Genomic DNA, 13,500 nt, shown 5'->3' with positions numbered 1-13,500 from the left:
TATGTCTAGCCAAAACTCTATTGAATTTTTTTGTCGAAAATTTGTCTTCTTCAATCCATCATGACTTCAATGTATTATAGAAAACCCTTGAATTTTCTACCCAAAAACCTATGCTCGAAAAATCTTACCTTATTCTTGAGGTCTGAAGGTTTAAGTAGTTGAATAAGTTAATAACTTTACCCTAAAAATCTTTCATCTTCGAACAATTAATCTGTGGAGTAAACCATATTTAACCTATTCAATATCCTCTAAAACTCATTTGGTCTTCAACGTCTTGTTGAAAACCTTAATTTCCTCTTAAATAAGTGTAGAAACGTATAGTATTCAATCTCCACTTAAACCCATCATCTTCAATGTCTTATACAAATCCTTCGTTTTTCTACCCAAAAATCTATCGCTGTACTTCCTTGAAAATCTTATCTTGTTTTGATGCTTGAAGGTTGAATAAGGTAGGATTTTTAAGGTTGAGATAAAAAACCTCACCCTAAGGTTAAAGATGAGTAGTTTTGGATAGAAGATCAAGGAGTTGTCTAATAGAGATTAAAGATGAGAGCATTTAGGTCGACAAAAACATGGAGGGGCATATCTAAATCACCCTAAACAATAATAAGCAAGTTGAGAGTGTTGTATATCTCCACACTCCAACTTAAGGGGGAGTATTAAAGTCTTGAGAGTACTATATTATTGTAGATTATCCAAATAGATGCTTCTAGAATTGTCTATGAAGATATTCTCTGATTCACCCCTCACAAGGAGAATAAATAGTTCAATTCGCTATTGGAACTTGGAATCCTACTTAACGAAATTACTCTACAATTAAAAAAGAAATCCTAACCACACTTTTATCTATCTTTAAATTTCAAAGTGATATTTTGTATAAAAAATTTCTTTTAAAAAATCGATTGCAAATTCGCCAAAGATGTACTTAAAAAAAATGTAAAAGATTTAGTCAAAACAGATTTTTGTTTGATGATAAGCTTTACTTTTAATATTTGATTTTGAAATTGAATTTCCAAAGGGGTTAAAAAATTATCTTCTTGATTTTTTAACCCCGTGAATTTTTACATAAAAAATGAAGTATGAAATACCTTGAATCTTTCTTTTTCTCACAAATCTGATTATTTATCCAAAGCAAATCACCTTCTTTTTTCTCTTGATTGTAATATGTATGATAATCTTTCGATCTCTCAAATATTGTCCCAACTTATCCAAATAAATACTTTAATCCTAAACAATCCAATCTTTCTTCCAAAATTTATGGAACTAATTTTGATCTAATCTCAAAGAGCCTTGATAAATCATACATAAAAAGAGGTGAAGTTACCTTTTCAAAACTCAAAATCATGCATATCATCTATCCTCAAGAATAAAATTCTACCTTTCATTTTAGGACTCTTAGGAAAAAAAATCCATAAGTTTAATGCAATGGTCAAAAAAGGGTCTTTTTTTTATTAATACTTAAAATAGGACAATTTGCTAGAGGAACTCATGGTTTTGGTCAAAAATTATGACTTCCTCCTTGCAACCCTTTATATGGTCAAAGGAGGAAGAGAGCTCTTCATTCTCTCTACCAAAACTCACTAAACAACCATTATAATTCATTCACGAGCCTCAAACTTCGAGAAATAATCGTGAAACGTGTAGATCTATCAACTCTCATGTTCGATCCACGATCTATTGGAGCTTTCCACTAATGACTATAACTCTTTCTGATTTTTCTTTCATATATGTTTTCAAATCAGTTATATATTCTTATGGACCTTGATATATTTCATTCAATTTTATTTTGCATGAAAAATGGTAGCAAAACACTCAATGATTTCGTAGAATTCTTCATGTATAGATCGTAAAATTTAGCTAGTGTCGAGGTTCGACACTAGAATCTATTATAGTGTCGAGGCTCAATGTTACCTATCATCAAAACTCAACAAATAGCCATAATAGAATGTGTCATCGAGGTTCGATGATAGGTAACATTGGCCTCGATGTTGTACTACATTCTAGTGTCGAACCTTGATATTGGGTAAATTTTACAAACTAATTAAACTCTAAAATATTTGTGAAATCACTGAACTTTTTAGCCACCACTTTCCATGCAAAATAACATTGGAGGAGAAATATATCAAGGTCTATAAGAATAAACAACCGGCTTGAAAGCATGCGGACAGAAAAATAGGAGAGAGTGATAATCATTGGTGGAAAGCTCCAATAGATCGTGGATCGAACATGAGAGCAGACAAATTAATTCGTTTCATGATTGTTTCTCAAAGCTAGAAGCTCTTTAATAAACTACAATGGTTATTCGGTGGGTTTTGGTAGAGAGAACGTAGATTTCTCTTCCTTATTGGACTGTATAAAGGGTTGGAGGGAGGAAGTTGTAATTTTGGTGAATATTTCCTAAGAGTTTATTTTAAAAATTATAAGTGAGGGCATTTTTGAAAAAAACACATGAGTCACTATAGCAAATTGCCCTATTTTTGGTATAAAAAAACATAGTCCTTTTTGGCCATTGCATCAAACTAATTTTTTGCTAAATGTCCTTTATTTTAACAAATTTGTCCAAAATCCTATTGGTCATCAAATTCCTTTTAATTATTGGAATCATATGCATGCTTGGAAATACACCCTTTTAATTCAAAATTCAAAAAATAATCACTCCTAGTTTATTCAATTTTGTCCAAACAGAGATATTAAATTCCAAATTGATTCTTTACTAATTGGTGGTTATTATATGGGTCTATGTCTCATTTATTCCAAATGTTCATTTAGATTAATTTAAATTTTTTTCCCTTTTCTCTCAAACTCAACAATGATGATCATACCTATACTAATATGATCTTTTTTACTCAAAATAATTATCTATGGATTCTTCGATGTTATTATTCGAAAGAAATAATTGAGTCTATCCCATATTTGTTCAGTTGTACTTAAGTTAAATAGTGGGATAAATTTGATTTCACTAAACTAAAAGAATTTTTTTTATTTATTTTTACCTTCAATAATTTTTTTTACTCTTTAAGAGACTCACCAATCCTCGAACCCTTGACCTGAGGGTTGCCAACACAACTTAGATTGATACCTTCAACAATCTTCTTCAATAAAGTCTCCTTCTTCCAAATCTTTTAAAAAAGCTATCTCAATATGTTTCTACTCAAGAAATTTCTCAAATACTTCAATAAATGAAGTGTGTGTTTGAAGATATAAAATTTCTAAAAACCTTAATATTAGTCAAAGCTTCAAGCTCTGGATCAACTTAGTCACCTAACAAGCCAATTTATGATTATTTTTAAATATCAGAACCATCGCCAAATATTCACAAAATTTCATCACATTAGCAACAAAGAATTCGCCATATCAATGGACTATAAGAGAATCTCGTCTTCAACATATTTTGTAGTTTGTATTAGTCAAAGGTAAGTAGTGGATGGATAATAATTGTCATAGCGTCTGGTCTATTAGTCCAATATTTAATTGACACCATTGTTTGAAAATACTTATAATAGTGTTTGGTTTGCCGATCCAATATTTGATTGACAATGACAACCGGTTTATTGAAACTTTCAGACTTCAACCATTTCAAATTCGTCAATTACTTTGAATTCTGCCATTCTCTATAAATACTATAGTTTTTTTTCTAGAGTGGGACAATGAGTAACCCAATATTATTTCTTTATTCCCTATTAGAACCTTTTAATTCAATATCAAGCACTCAACACAGGTCAAGATCTCTAAATCAAAACCATCATTTCTCAAACCTTCTTCCTCTTTTCAAATCCTTCACCAAACTTCTTCAAAATTTCAAAGATCAAGAGTGTCACTTTCTTTGCCAAGATCCTATAAATTGGTATCGGATCCAAGTGTTCAGTTTGTCGAGGTACTATTATTTTTCTTATTCTTTTAAGCTTTAAATATTATTGTTTACCCTTTTATCAAAATTTTAATGTTCAAAAGTCAATTTTACTATTCTTTATTCACTATTCAACTAGTTTTGATTTTCTTTTGAAAAAGAATAAGTTTTTTTTTAATGTATTCAAAATTATGTCATATTGTCTTTGTTCTAAATGTTCAATGCAGATTATCAATAAAATAAGAATAAAATAATAAGTCTTGACAAGAAATTATTGATCCACAGAGACAATGTTGATCCACAATTTTGGACTTAAAATTGTCACAATTCAAAATATATATATATATATATAAACTTAAATAAAACTAATTTAAGATGAAAAAGAATCATAATATAAAGAATTAGATCAGTTAAATCTACCAAAATAATCCATCTCATTAATTTATTTATTTCTTTATTATCTTGATCTAATCAACAAAGCTAATGTTATTGGATCGAAAAATGATATCTATTAAACTAAATATGGAATCTAAATTCTGTGATGATGTTTAATAAGACGAAATCAAAAGATTAAATATCAAATTTCTAACAAGGCATAGTTTAACTTGAACTTATTTAAGATTAAGTTCGTGGTCTTATCTTGGGTCTTGAATTGTAATGTACTTATCTAATTATGTTGCTTTATTGCTTTGAATCTCATGATTTTGATCTATCACAAATAAATAATTGAAATTAGTTCAAAAATTTACAATTTATTTAAAAATAATAATAATCATGGACTATCAATGAATTATGTCTATTTAGGAATTTTGTATATTATTAAATCTTAAAGTCTTTGTAAATATGACCCTAGAAACAACTTTCTAGGTCATGATCACTAAACCTCAGTCTTCCCAAATATTAGCTCTAAGACTTTCAAGTTGCATAATAACTCTAGCAAATGAATTGTAAGTCTAGCCATAAGTTATTAACCACCCACTAGTATAGAGAGATAAAAGATTTAGGTTACGTTTGATTGCACATGGAAAATAGGGTGAAAAATCATTTTCCATGTGTTTCATTTGTTTTTTTTTTTGAAGGAAGATGATTTTCCACCCTTTTCAAAAAATCCAACAAAGTCATCTTACCATCTCTCCTTGCACCATCTAAAAATAGAACAAAGATTTGTTGTTTAGAAATTTATGTGTTTAGGTGATCAACCAATGATTTGTTGTTTAGAAATTTATGTGTTTAGGTGATCAACCAATGACATGATTCCATGTGTAGTAAATGAGCAAGAGTGATTGGATAGTTGAGAGAAAACTTCGGAGTAGTTTTTCATTATTTTAGTATTTTTAAAACACATGGTGTCATGACATTGGTTCGTAAGCTTAACACATAAATTTTGAAATAACAAATATCTGTTCCTAAAACCAGGGAGGAGATCCTCTATAGCCATTTTTTTTGGTAGCTGAAATCAACTATTGGGGGTGTGCTTAGGGCCGACTCAATACAAGTTGATTCTTAAGGCAAAATTTTGAAATGAGGCCCTTTTATATTTAATATATTATATAAATAATACTAATTAGTTTTTTATATAATAATAAAATATATTCTTCTTGATTTTTGAGGTGCAAATATGCTAAATATATATATTGAATTTTCAATGGAGAGATATTAAGATTTTATTTATTTATTATTTTGTTTGAAGTTTCAATGTTAGGTATTTAGGTTTTTTTTCTATTAGTATATTAAGAAGATTGAAGTAAAAGAGACATGTGGTCACTTTAAAAAATAAGGATAACTCTATTTGATTGCAAATGGAAAATATGGTGAAAAAAATGACATTTTTCATGTGTTTGATTGCATTTTTCCATTAAAATTGATTTTCTACTCCAATCAAAATGTCCACCAAAACATGAATTTTACTTTCTCACCCATATGGGTGGAAAAGTGAAATCAACCCATATTTTTCATCTTCAAAATATCATCTTCTTCTTTTCCACTCATATCTTCTTTTTCTTCCCTACCACCATCACCACCACCACCATAACCACTATCACACTAATTTCGATGTCATTACCATCATCGTCGTTGTTGTCATCATCACCATCTTCGACCACCTTTTTTTTTTTTTTTCTCTCTCTCTCTCTCTTTGTCTTCTTCTTATTCTCTTTTTCCTTCCCCCACCTCTGTCATCGCCACCACCATGTCCCCCATTCCCTTTTATTATTTTCGAAGCCTCTTCTTCTCCACCCCAAGCCTCTCCCTCTCCTCTCATCTTCTTTCTCCTCCTCCTCTTCTTCTTTTTCTTCTTCATATATTTTTCCTATAATTTTATCTAAGTAAAATCAAACAATGGAATTTGATTTTCCAACCCTACCTATTTTTCCCCATTATTTTTTCATAGATTTCAAATTTCATGGAAAGTCACTTTCCATGCAATCAAACATACCCTAATATTCACCAAAATGTTGGGGCAAGTCTAAATCCCTTTTTTTTTTTTTTTTTTTTTCTTTATATATTTATATATACGTCCAAAACTAAGATACTTTTATTTACTATTATAATGAGAAGCCTAGTAGAGGTGATTTGACAACAAAATTTGGATGTCAAAAAATACCCTTGTGGCATCCTAAAAACATGATCCGGTGCCACAAGGATATAGAAGACAAAATTTTATGAACTTTAAAAAATATTTTCATCGTTAACTTTTAATTTTAAATTTGGGAGTGTCGTCCATTTTAAAAACCTTGGATCAAACCCATATATATTTGAATTTTTTAGAGTTACTATTGGTGCCTCAATTTTTATTTATTACATTCCAATTACTTAAATTATTTATCTTACCTCAATTAAAGATTAAAGTAAACTCTTCAAACACGAACAAGGTTTGGTTTAGATTATAATCTCAACATTACAAAATATTATAATACTCGTTCAAACAATTTCAATAGTTGTTTACAATTATGAATAGGCTCATTTAAACTCAATAAAAAAAATCTAACAGAAAAATGATTTGGAACCCCAACTTTTACTTATTTTCAATCATTCACTTATTTTTTCTATTTCTAGTTGGGGTGTAATAAGGACAAGTTGGAGTACAAATTGCAGCTTTTATATATATATATATATGAGTTTTTTCGATGAAATTCAATGGTCTGTGGTGTTGTATTGCAAATTTGGTAATCCATTTGAGTCCAACGACCCTTGGTAAGATTTCACAAGTAAGAAAAGTGTTTTAAGGTTATTTTGGTCAAAAACCAAGAAACTTGTAAACCCATGAACCCATTATTAGGTCAGTTAGTTTAAAAAGAAAAAAAAAAACAACAACAACTACTTCAAACCCCTTTAGTTGTTATTTTAAATTACTAATACAATGTAACGAACATTGCGATTTAATGACAAATATTCTTTTCTATTTTCTTTTGGAAAGTCAAATGTAGGAGAAAGTACTACTAAGAGCTTTTATTTTATTTTACTTATACATTTAAATTTTGGGGTCTTATCTTGAGCGGGGTCTTAGGCAATTGCCAAAGTTATCCTGGGTGTGCCACATTATAAAAAAAGGTTACATCCAATAGTCTAAATTTAATGGTTCAACAGCCGTTCATTTTCAAGCACTCGATCTGAGAAAAAATTGATATTTTTCTTTTCATATCTAATCTAAACCATGAGTACAAGAGTATTGAGTTATTGTTATTATTTTTTTCCAATTCGATATTTTGTGGATTGTAAAACAAAAGCTAGATAAAAATGGCTTTGCTAGGATCCAATCCCCTAAAAACATGATCTGATTTTACAAAAAAAGTTTTCAGGGCATCTATTTTAATAGTCTTGAATTAAGTTAAAAATAATTTTTATTTTAAAATCTGATTCAAATGGACTTTAGATGACTGTGATGTTATTTTGTCCCAAAATGGACCACCCCATGACCCTCGTAAGAACTAAATCTTACTAACGTGGTCTTGCCTCGCTCATTAAGGGACTTGAATCAGTGTCTTAGTCATACCTTAGTGGAAGTATCGCGAATATGAGCCACGTGTTATAACGAGGGAGTTAGAAAAGCTAAAGCATGTTTCTTGGTGACGAAGAAAGAAAGATAGAAATGCCCTTACATATATTACAAATCAATTTATTCCTGATCTGTCCTGTCTTGCTTTGGAAGCAAACGAAACTATAAATTGACTCCCTCTCACTCACTTTCACTCTCACAGTCTCACGTTCTCTTTTACTCTCTCTCGAGCTTTGCTTCGATTGCTAAGAAGGTTAGTAGGGATAATTTTTCTCTTTGTACGTTTTGTAGTGATTAATGAGTCGTGATAATATGACGCCCCTATACAGAGCCGTAGATCATTTGCCTCTGGATATTCAAGAAAAAATTTACAATTATGCATATCTCGAGGTAAATGATCTACGATTCTGTGATGGGGGCGTATGTAAGAAAGGGGCGTCAGAAAATTATTACATTATATATACATGGGAACGGTTAGAAGGCCTTAAAGAGAGCCAAACATTTTTTGAATGTATGGGTTAGAGATTTCAGAATGGGTTGATTTTTTTTGTGAGTGAGATCATCCTCACCAAAAATTAGTCCATTCCGAAATTTTTAATCTCATCAAAATTGGTTTATAAAAATCGGATGGTCCGCGATTCTTCACCTTGTAAATTAAGGTTAGAAGTTTCGGAATAAGCTGATTTTTTGTGAGGATGATTATTCTGAAACTTTTAACCTCCTATTTTAAAATATGGGTTAGAAGTTTCAAATTGACTTGATTTTTTATAAGGATGAATGTGAAGATTATCCTCACAAAAAATCAGTTCAATCTAAAATTTCTAAGTCCATCAAAAGTGATTTACAAATTATTGGTAAAAGATTGATGGTTCACATTCTACATCACTTTTGATGGGGTTAGAAGTTTCAGATTGGATTGATTTTTTTTTTTAGGATGATCTTCTCATCATCACAAAAAAAAAAAATCAGTTCAATCCGAAACTTCTAACCCATATTTTGAAAAATTGTTATTATTACATTGTTTTTGCATATGTCCCATGATCCATCTATGCGGTTTTGTGTTTCATTGCAAGTCAAATTTAGATAGATTTTATTGTCACACCAATTTTTATTAAGTGCACCCCATGATGTATGCTAATTCTTTGGTGATTTCATACGAATTGGGGTGCGTTTCGAAAAAGTTGGTGTAGCAATAGAATCTCTTTAAATTTATTCAGAATCTGTGAAGGATTTATGGTATGTCAAGTATTCTTTGTTGTTTGATTTCCTCTTTTTATGGGCGGAAACGGATCCTTCATAGCACACAGTTTTTGTAGCACAGGTCCAACGGTTGAAAGAGGGCCGCATCAGCCATATAATTAGATCCCCATACTTAAAACATTTAGTGTTTAGTAGCCATTCATTTTCGAAGACATTGATCTAGAGGAAAAAATTGTTTTTTGATATATGAGAATCTAGTCTCCAATATATATAGGGTTAGGTTCAAAGGACAACCATTTCTACACACATATAGACAACGTGTTTTGTCTTATATGGGCAAAAATGTTTGGAATGGACTGATTTTTTTTGTGAGGATGATCTCTGTGATGAGGGGATCATCCTGGCAAAAAATCATCCCATTCCAAGACTTGTAACCCCATCAAAATTGATTTACAAAAATTGGACGGTCTATAATTTTTCAACAAAAATTGGACGGTCTAGAAGTTTCATAATGAGCTGATTTTTGGCAAGGATGATCTCCTCATCACAGAGATCATCCTCACAAAAAATCAGTCCATTCCAAACATTTTTGCCCATATAAGACAAAACACGTTGTCTATATGTGTGTAGAAATGGTTGTCCTTTGAACCTGACCCATATATATATATATGTATATATATATTGATCAGGTTCAAACGACAACCATATAGACAACCATATAGACAACGCGTTTTGTCTTATATGGGCAAAAATGTTTGGAATGGGCTGATTTTTTTGTGAGGATGATCTCTATGGTGAGGGGATCATCCTGGCAAAAAATCATCCCATTCCAAAACTTCTAGACCGTCCGATTTTTGTTGAAAAATTATAGACCGTCCAATTTTTGTAAATCAATTTTGATGGGGTTAGAAGTTTTGGAATTTGATGATTTTTTGCCAGGATGATTCTCTCATCACAGAGATCATCCTCACAAAAAATTAGCCCATTCCAAACATTTTTGCCCATATAAGATAAACACGTTGTCTATATGTGTGTCGCAATGTGTGTTGCAGGAACCCGACCCTATATATATATATGGGTTGCGTTCGGAAGACAAACAAACGAACTTCCATCTCTACAAATCGTAGAGATCGTCCAATAAACATTAGATCTGCGGTTCAGATCTATTGTGACTTTACAATCAATGTAAACAAATAAAGTTTTGAAAATTGCAAATACCTCCCTCTTCGACAAAAACAAATCGACAGAAATCAGATTGTAGCGATCGTCTTCTTCCTTCCTCGTTTTTCTACAATAGATCTCTCTCTCGTCGTTTACAAAAACAGATCTCTCTTTCCTCGTCGTCTTCCTCCTCGTTCCTCTTCTCTCTTATCTTTGCTAACGAACGACGATGACGACAGATTCGATCTCATCTCTCAGACGATCTGCTGGAAACGATTCCTCATCGAAATTGATATCATCTCTCAGGCGATTTGCTGGAAAACGAATGTGTAGAGACCTTTTCTCATTTCGATTTGCTGGAAACGAAGACAATTTCTTCCTCATCTCTCTCTCTCTCTCTCTCTAACTCGCATTCCCTCTTTCTCTCGACAACATACGATGACTCACTGACGATTTGCGACGACGGCGACGATTTGCGATAGTGATAAATTTTTCATCTTCTTCGTTCCGCTGCTGGTAAGAAATATGGGGTATTTTTAATTTGCGTGAAAGTTCCTTAATTGGGTGGAATACTGGAATCTGGTTGTTGGAAGAATTCATGTTCTTATTTTTATTTTGTGTGATTTTAATTGATTAGAGAGGTTTGATTCGTAGTTGATGAATTTTTTAGGCCTTTGGTTTGATGGGTTTATTGATTTATGTTAGGTTTTTTATGTTTATGAGGGATTGGTTAGCTTGGAAAACTCTTGGGGGTTAATTGGTGCTGAGAGAGGTCTCTATTCAGGAGCTACTGCTTATAGTTCATGTTTGGCTGGGATTCAGCAGCTAGTCCGGGTATGCTAATTTTTGCCATTTTGAATAACATTTCATCACAATTGCTTGAATTAATGAATAACATCTTTGCCTTGAAGACCAAAGGGGTGGGGTGCCATAGATATAAACCCAATCTGTTTGTTGTTTTCTAGTGCCACTCAATGATGCAAGTTGATGATTTCTATATATATAATTTTTTCTTTTGGAAACTTAAACCACTCCTCTCCTCTAGTTGATTTCTAGTATCACTAGTAGAAGCTTCTGCCACAGCAGAGATTGCATTTAGAGCACTCCTGGTCCCATTCCGAATGAAGGGAAATGTAGTTGAGTACTCGCTTTCTAAAGGATTCCTAGAAACTCTTGTACCATTCTTTTACCAACTGCCTTGAACAGAAAACATACAGCCATGAAATTAAATTTAACTACATCACAACACTTTCTAGGTTGAGTTAATGTTATGGATCTCATATTTTAAAAAATTACAATATCTACTCTTTTTGCTATCACATGAGCCAATATTAGGAAAAAAAAATGGCTAATTTTAATAGGGACCTGTTGATGGACATCAGTCATGGACAAGATCACATGTAACAATAACTTTGCATGTTGAAGTCTATCCTCATAAGGTGTGTTGCATTATTTTGATTTACACTATTATATTTGAAAGTTGCTATTGGCACCCCAATTTTTACTTATTACTTTTTTTTTTCTTTGCTAGATTTATATTTTTGGGGTGGGATAGCTATACCCTTTCTTAAGTAGTTGTAATATTTTATTAAAATTTTTCATGTTGGTTAGTGTTTTATGATGCTTACCTAACTCTATCTCTTTTTTTTTTTTCTTTTCATATTATCTTCTCAAGTGTTTGGGATGTCGATGGAAATAAAAATTCCATGTGCTTGTGGCAAAGGAATTTGTTAAGTATTCATTTCTAGAACTTCAAGAAATTATAATCGTCATTATCTTAAATGTCCAAATGTGGTAAGCTTTAATTATTTAATATACGCTTTTGTAATAAATTATTGAAAATTTTATAAATTCTTTTGTTTGTCTCTTCTAGGTTGGAAATGATAATGGTTGTGGATATTGGATTTGGATAGATAAATTAAAATGGTGTAGATGTGGGTGTGGACCTTGCAAATTAATAACTACCACATCAAATAAAAATGGCAATAAAGGGAAAAATTTTTACTGTTGTCCTAAATCAACTGTAAGTGAATTTTTTTATTTGTACTGAATCAACATATAGTTTAAAGTGAATTTTTTTCTCAAATTATGTCTTATGTGAATTCTTTTTCAGTCAAAAAAAAAATGGTTGTGGTTTTTTCATGTGGGATGAGGAGTTGAAGACTAATGCATCAACACGTAGAGGCAGTTGAAGAAATTACAAAGGGGAAAAAAATGATCGAAGACCTCGGTGTAAATCTTTGTAATAATTTGAAAGAAAAATTAGATAAATTAGAAATTGAGGACTAGAATAGACATTTGTAATTTGTATATTTTGTATGGACCCATCTAAGGAATCTTGTTTGGGATTTATATTACTGTGTGAAGTTTTTGTCCAATTATTGTTTGAATGTTGTGATTGAATCCAATCAAGTGCGAGGCATGCCACTGAATGGTGTTCTTCTTCTTCTTCTTCACAAATATTTGAGTAGTGTTGTTAATGAATGTTTTTGCTAATATGGGCCTGAGGTGGTTGTCACATGTCAGGCACTTTGCATGAAAAGGCTGCATTGTAACTTTTTATAAATTTTTATCTAAGATTTTAAGATTTTACTGTTTTAGTTATTTTTAGTGAAGAATTATGGAACAAAGAAGCATGGTAGAACTGTTCTCATTGTTTGATTTGTTTAAAGATGTACTAATTCTTGGTGAGAAGAGGCAATGGCAATGCAAGTTGTTTTGAAAATCGAATTTGGAACTGGCTTCAACTTGCATAATTTGAAGGCTAGCACAATTTGCTTATGTTTTCGATAAAGTCATTATTTTGTTTTACATCTTGTTTCAAGTGTTTTGCATTTGTTGGGTGGGTTCAATTCACAAAAGGCGTGAGTTTGATTTATGTTAAAAAATTATTGAAATTCTTAGTTTTCTTAATATCATATTTGGGATTTTCTGTACAAGCAGTAACAATAGGAAAACTAAACATGCTGTATTCAGATTGCTATATAAATCCAGCAATCCAGGACCTACACATTTGAAAGACCCTTTAACAAAGCATGATTGGTCATGATTGGTCTTCAACAGAATATCCCCCTTTTGTTATTGTACCATCCTCATCAACAACATCATAGGTTAGGGTATAACCCTTTGAGCAATGGATTTCCATCCCATCATTACAATACTCACAATCTCTACACGAGTTCACATAAGTTCCCATTCCAACATGATCACCACTTTTAAAACATTTAACATTGGAACCAACCTCTTTGACAATTCCAACAATCTCATGGTTGCAATCCAATACATCCTGAACAATTAG

The 13,500-nt window shown here is 31.5% G+C and overlaps 1 long non-coding RNA gene across 3 annotated transcripts; it reads left to right on the top strand.

Moving 5' to 3' along the window:
• The first annotated feature begins 10,110 nt into the window (after positions 1 to 10,110).
• On the top strand, positions 10,111 to 12,646 carry LOC147389192 (uncharacterized). 3 transcript variants are annotated; one of them, XR_015170855.1, is made up of 4 exons: positions 10,111 to 10,718; positions 10,908 to 11,641; positions 11,878 to 12,225; positions 12,316 to 12,646. It is a non-coding gene; the product is annotated as an uncharacterized LOC147389192 (long non-coding RNA). The 3 variants fall into 3 exon arrangements; XR_015170854.1 differs by having other exon boundaries at positions 10,908 to 11,996; positions 12,076 to 12,225; XR_015170853.1 differs by having other exon boundaries at positions 10,908 to 12,225.
• Positions 12,647 to 13,500: the final 854 nt, after the last annotated feature.

Source organism: Akebia trifoliata, chromosome 12 (genome assembly GCF_017979445.1).
Source record: "Akebia trifoliata isolate Shusen 1 chromosome 12, ASM1797944v1, whole genome shotgun sequence".
Lineage (NCBI taxonomy): Eukaryota > Viridiplantae > Streptophyta > Magnoliopsida > Ranunculales > Lardizabalaceae > Akebia > Akebia trifoliata.
The sequence above is the reverse complement of the archived record's forward strand: the minus strand, read 5'-3'. Positions and strand labels throughout refer to the sequence as shown.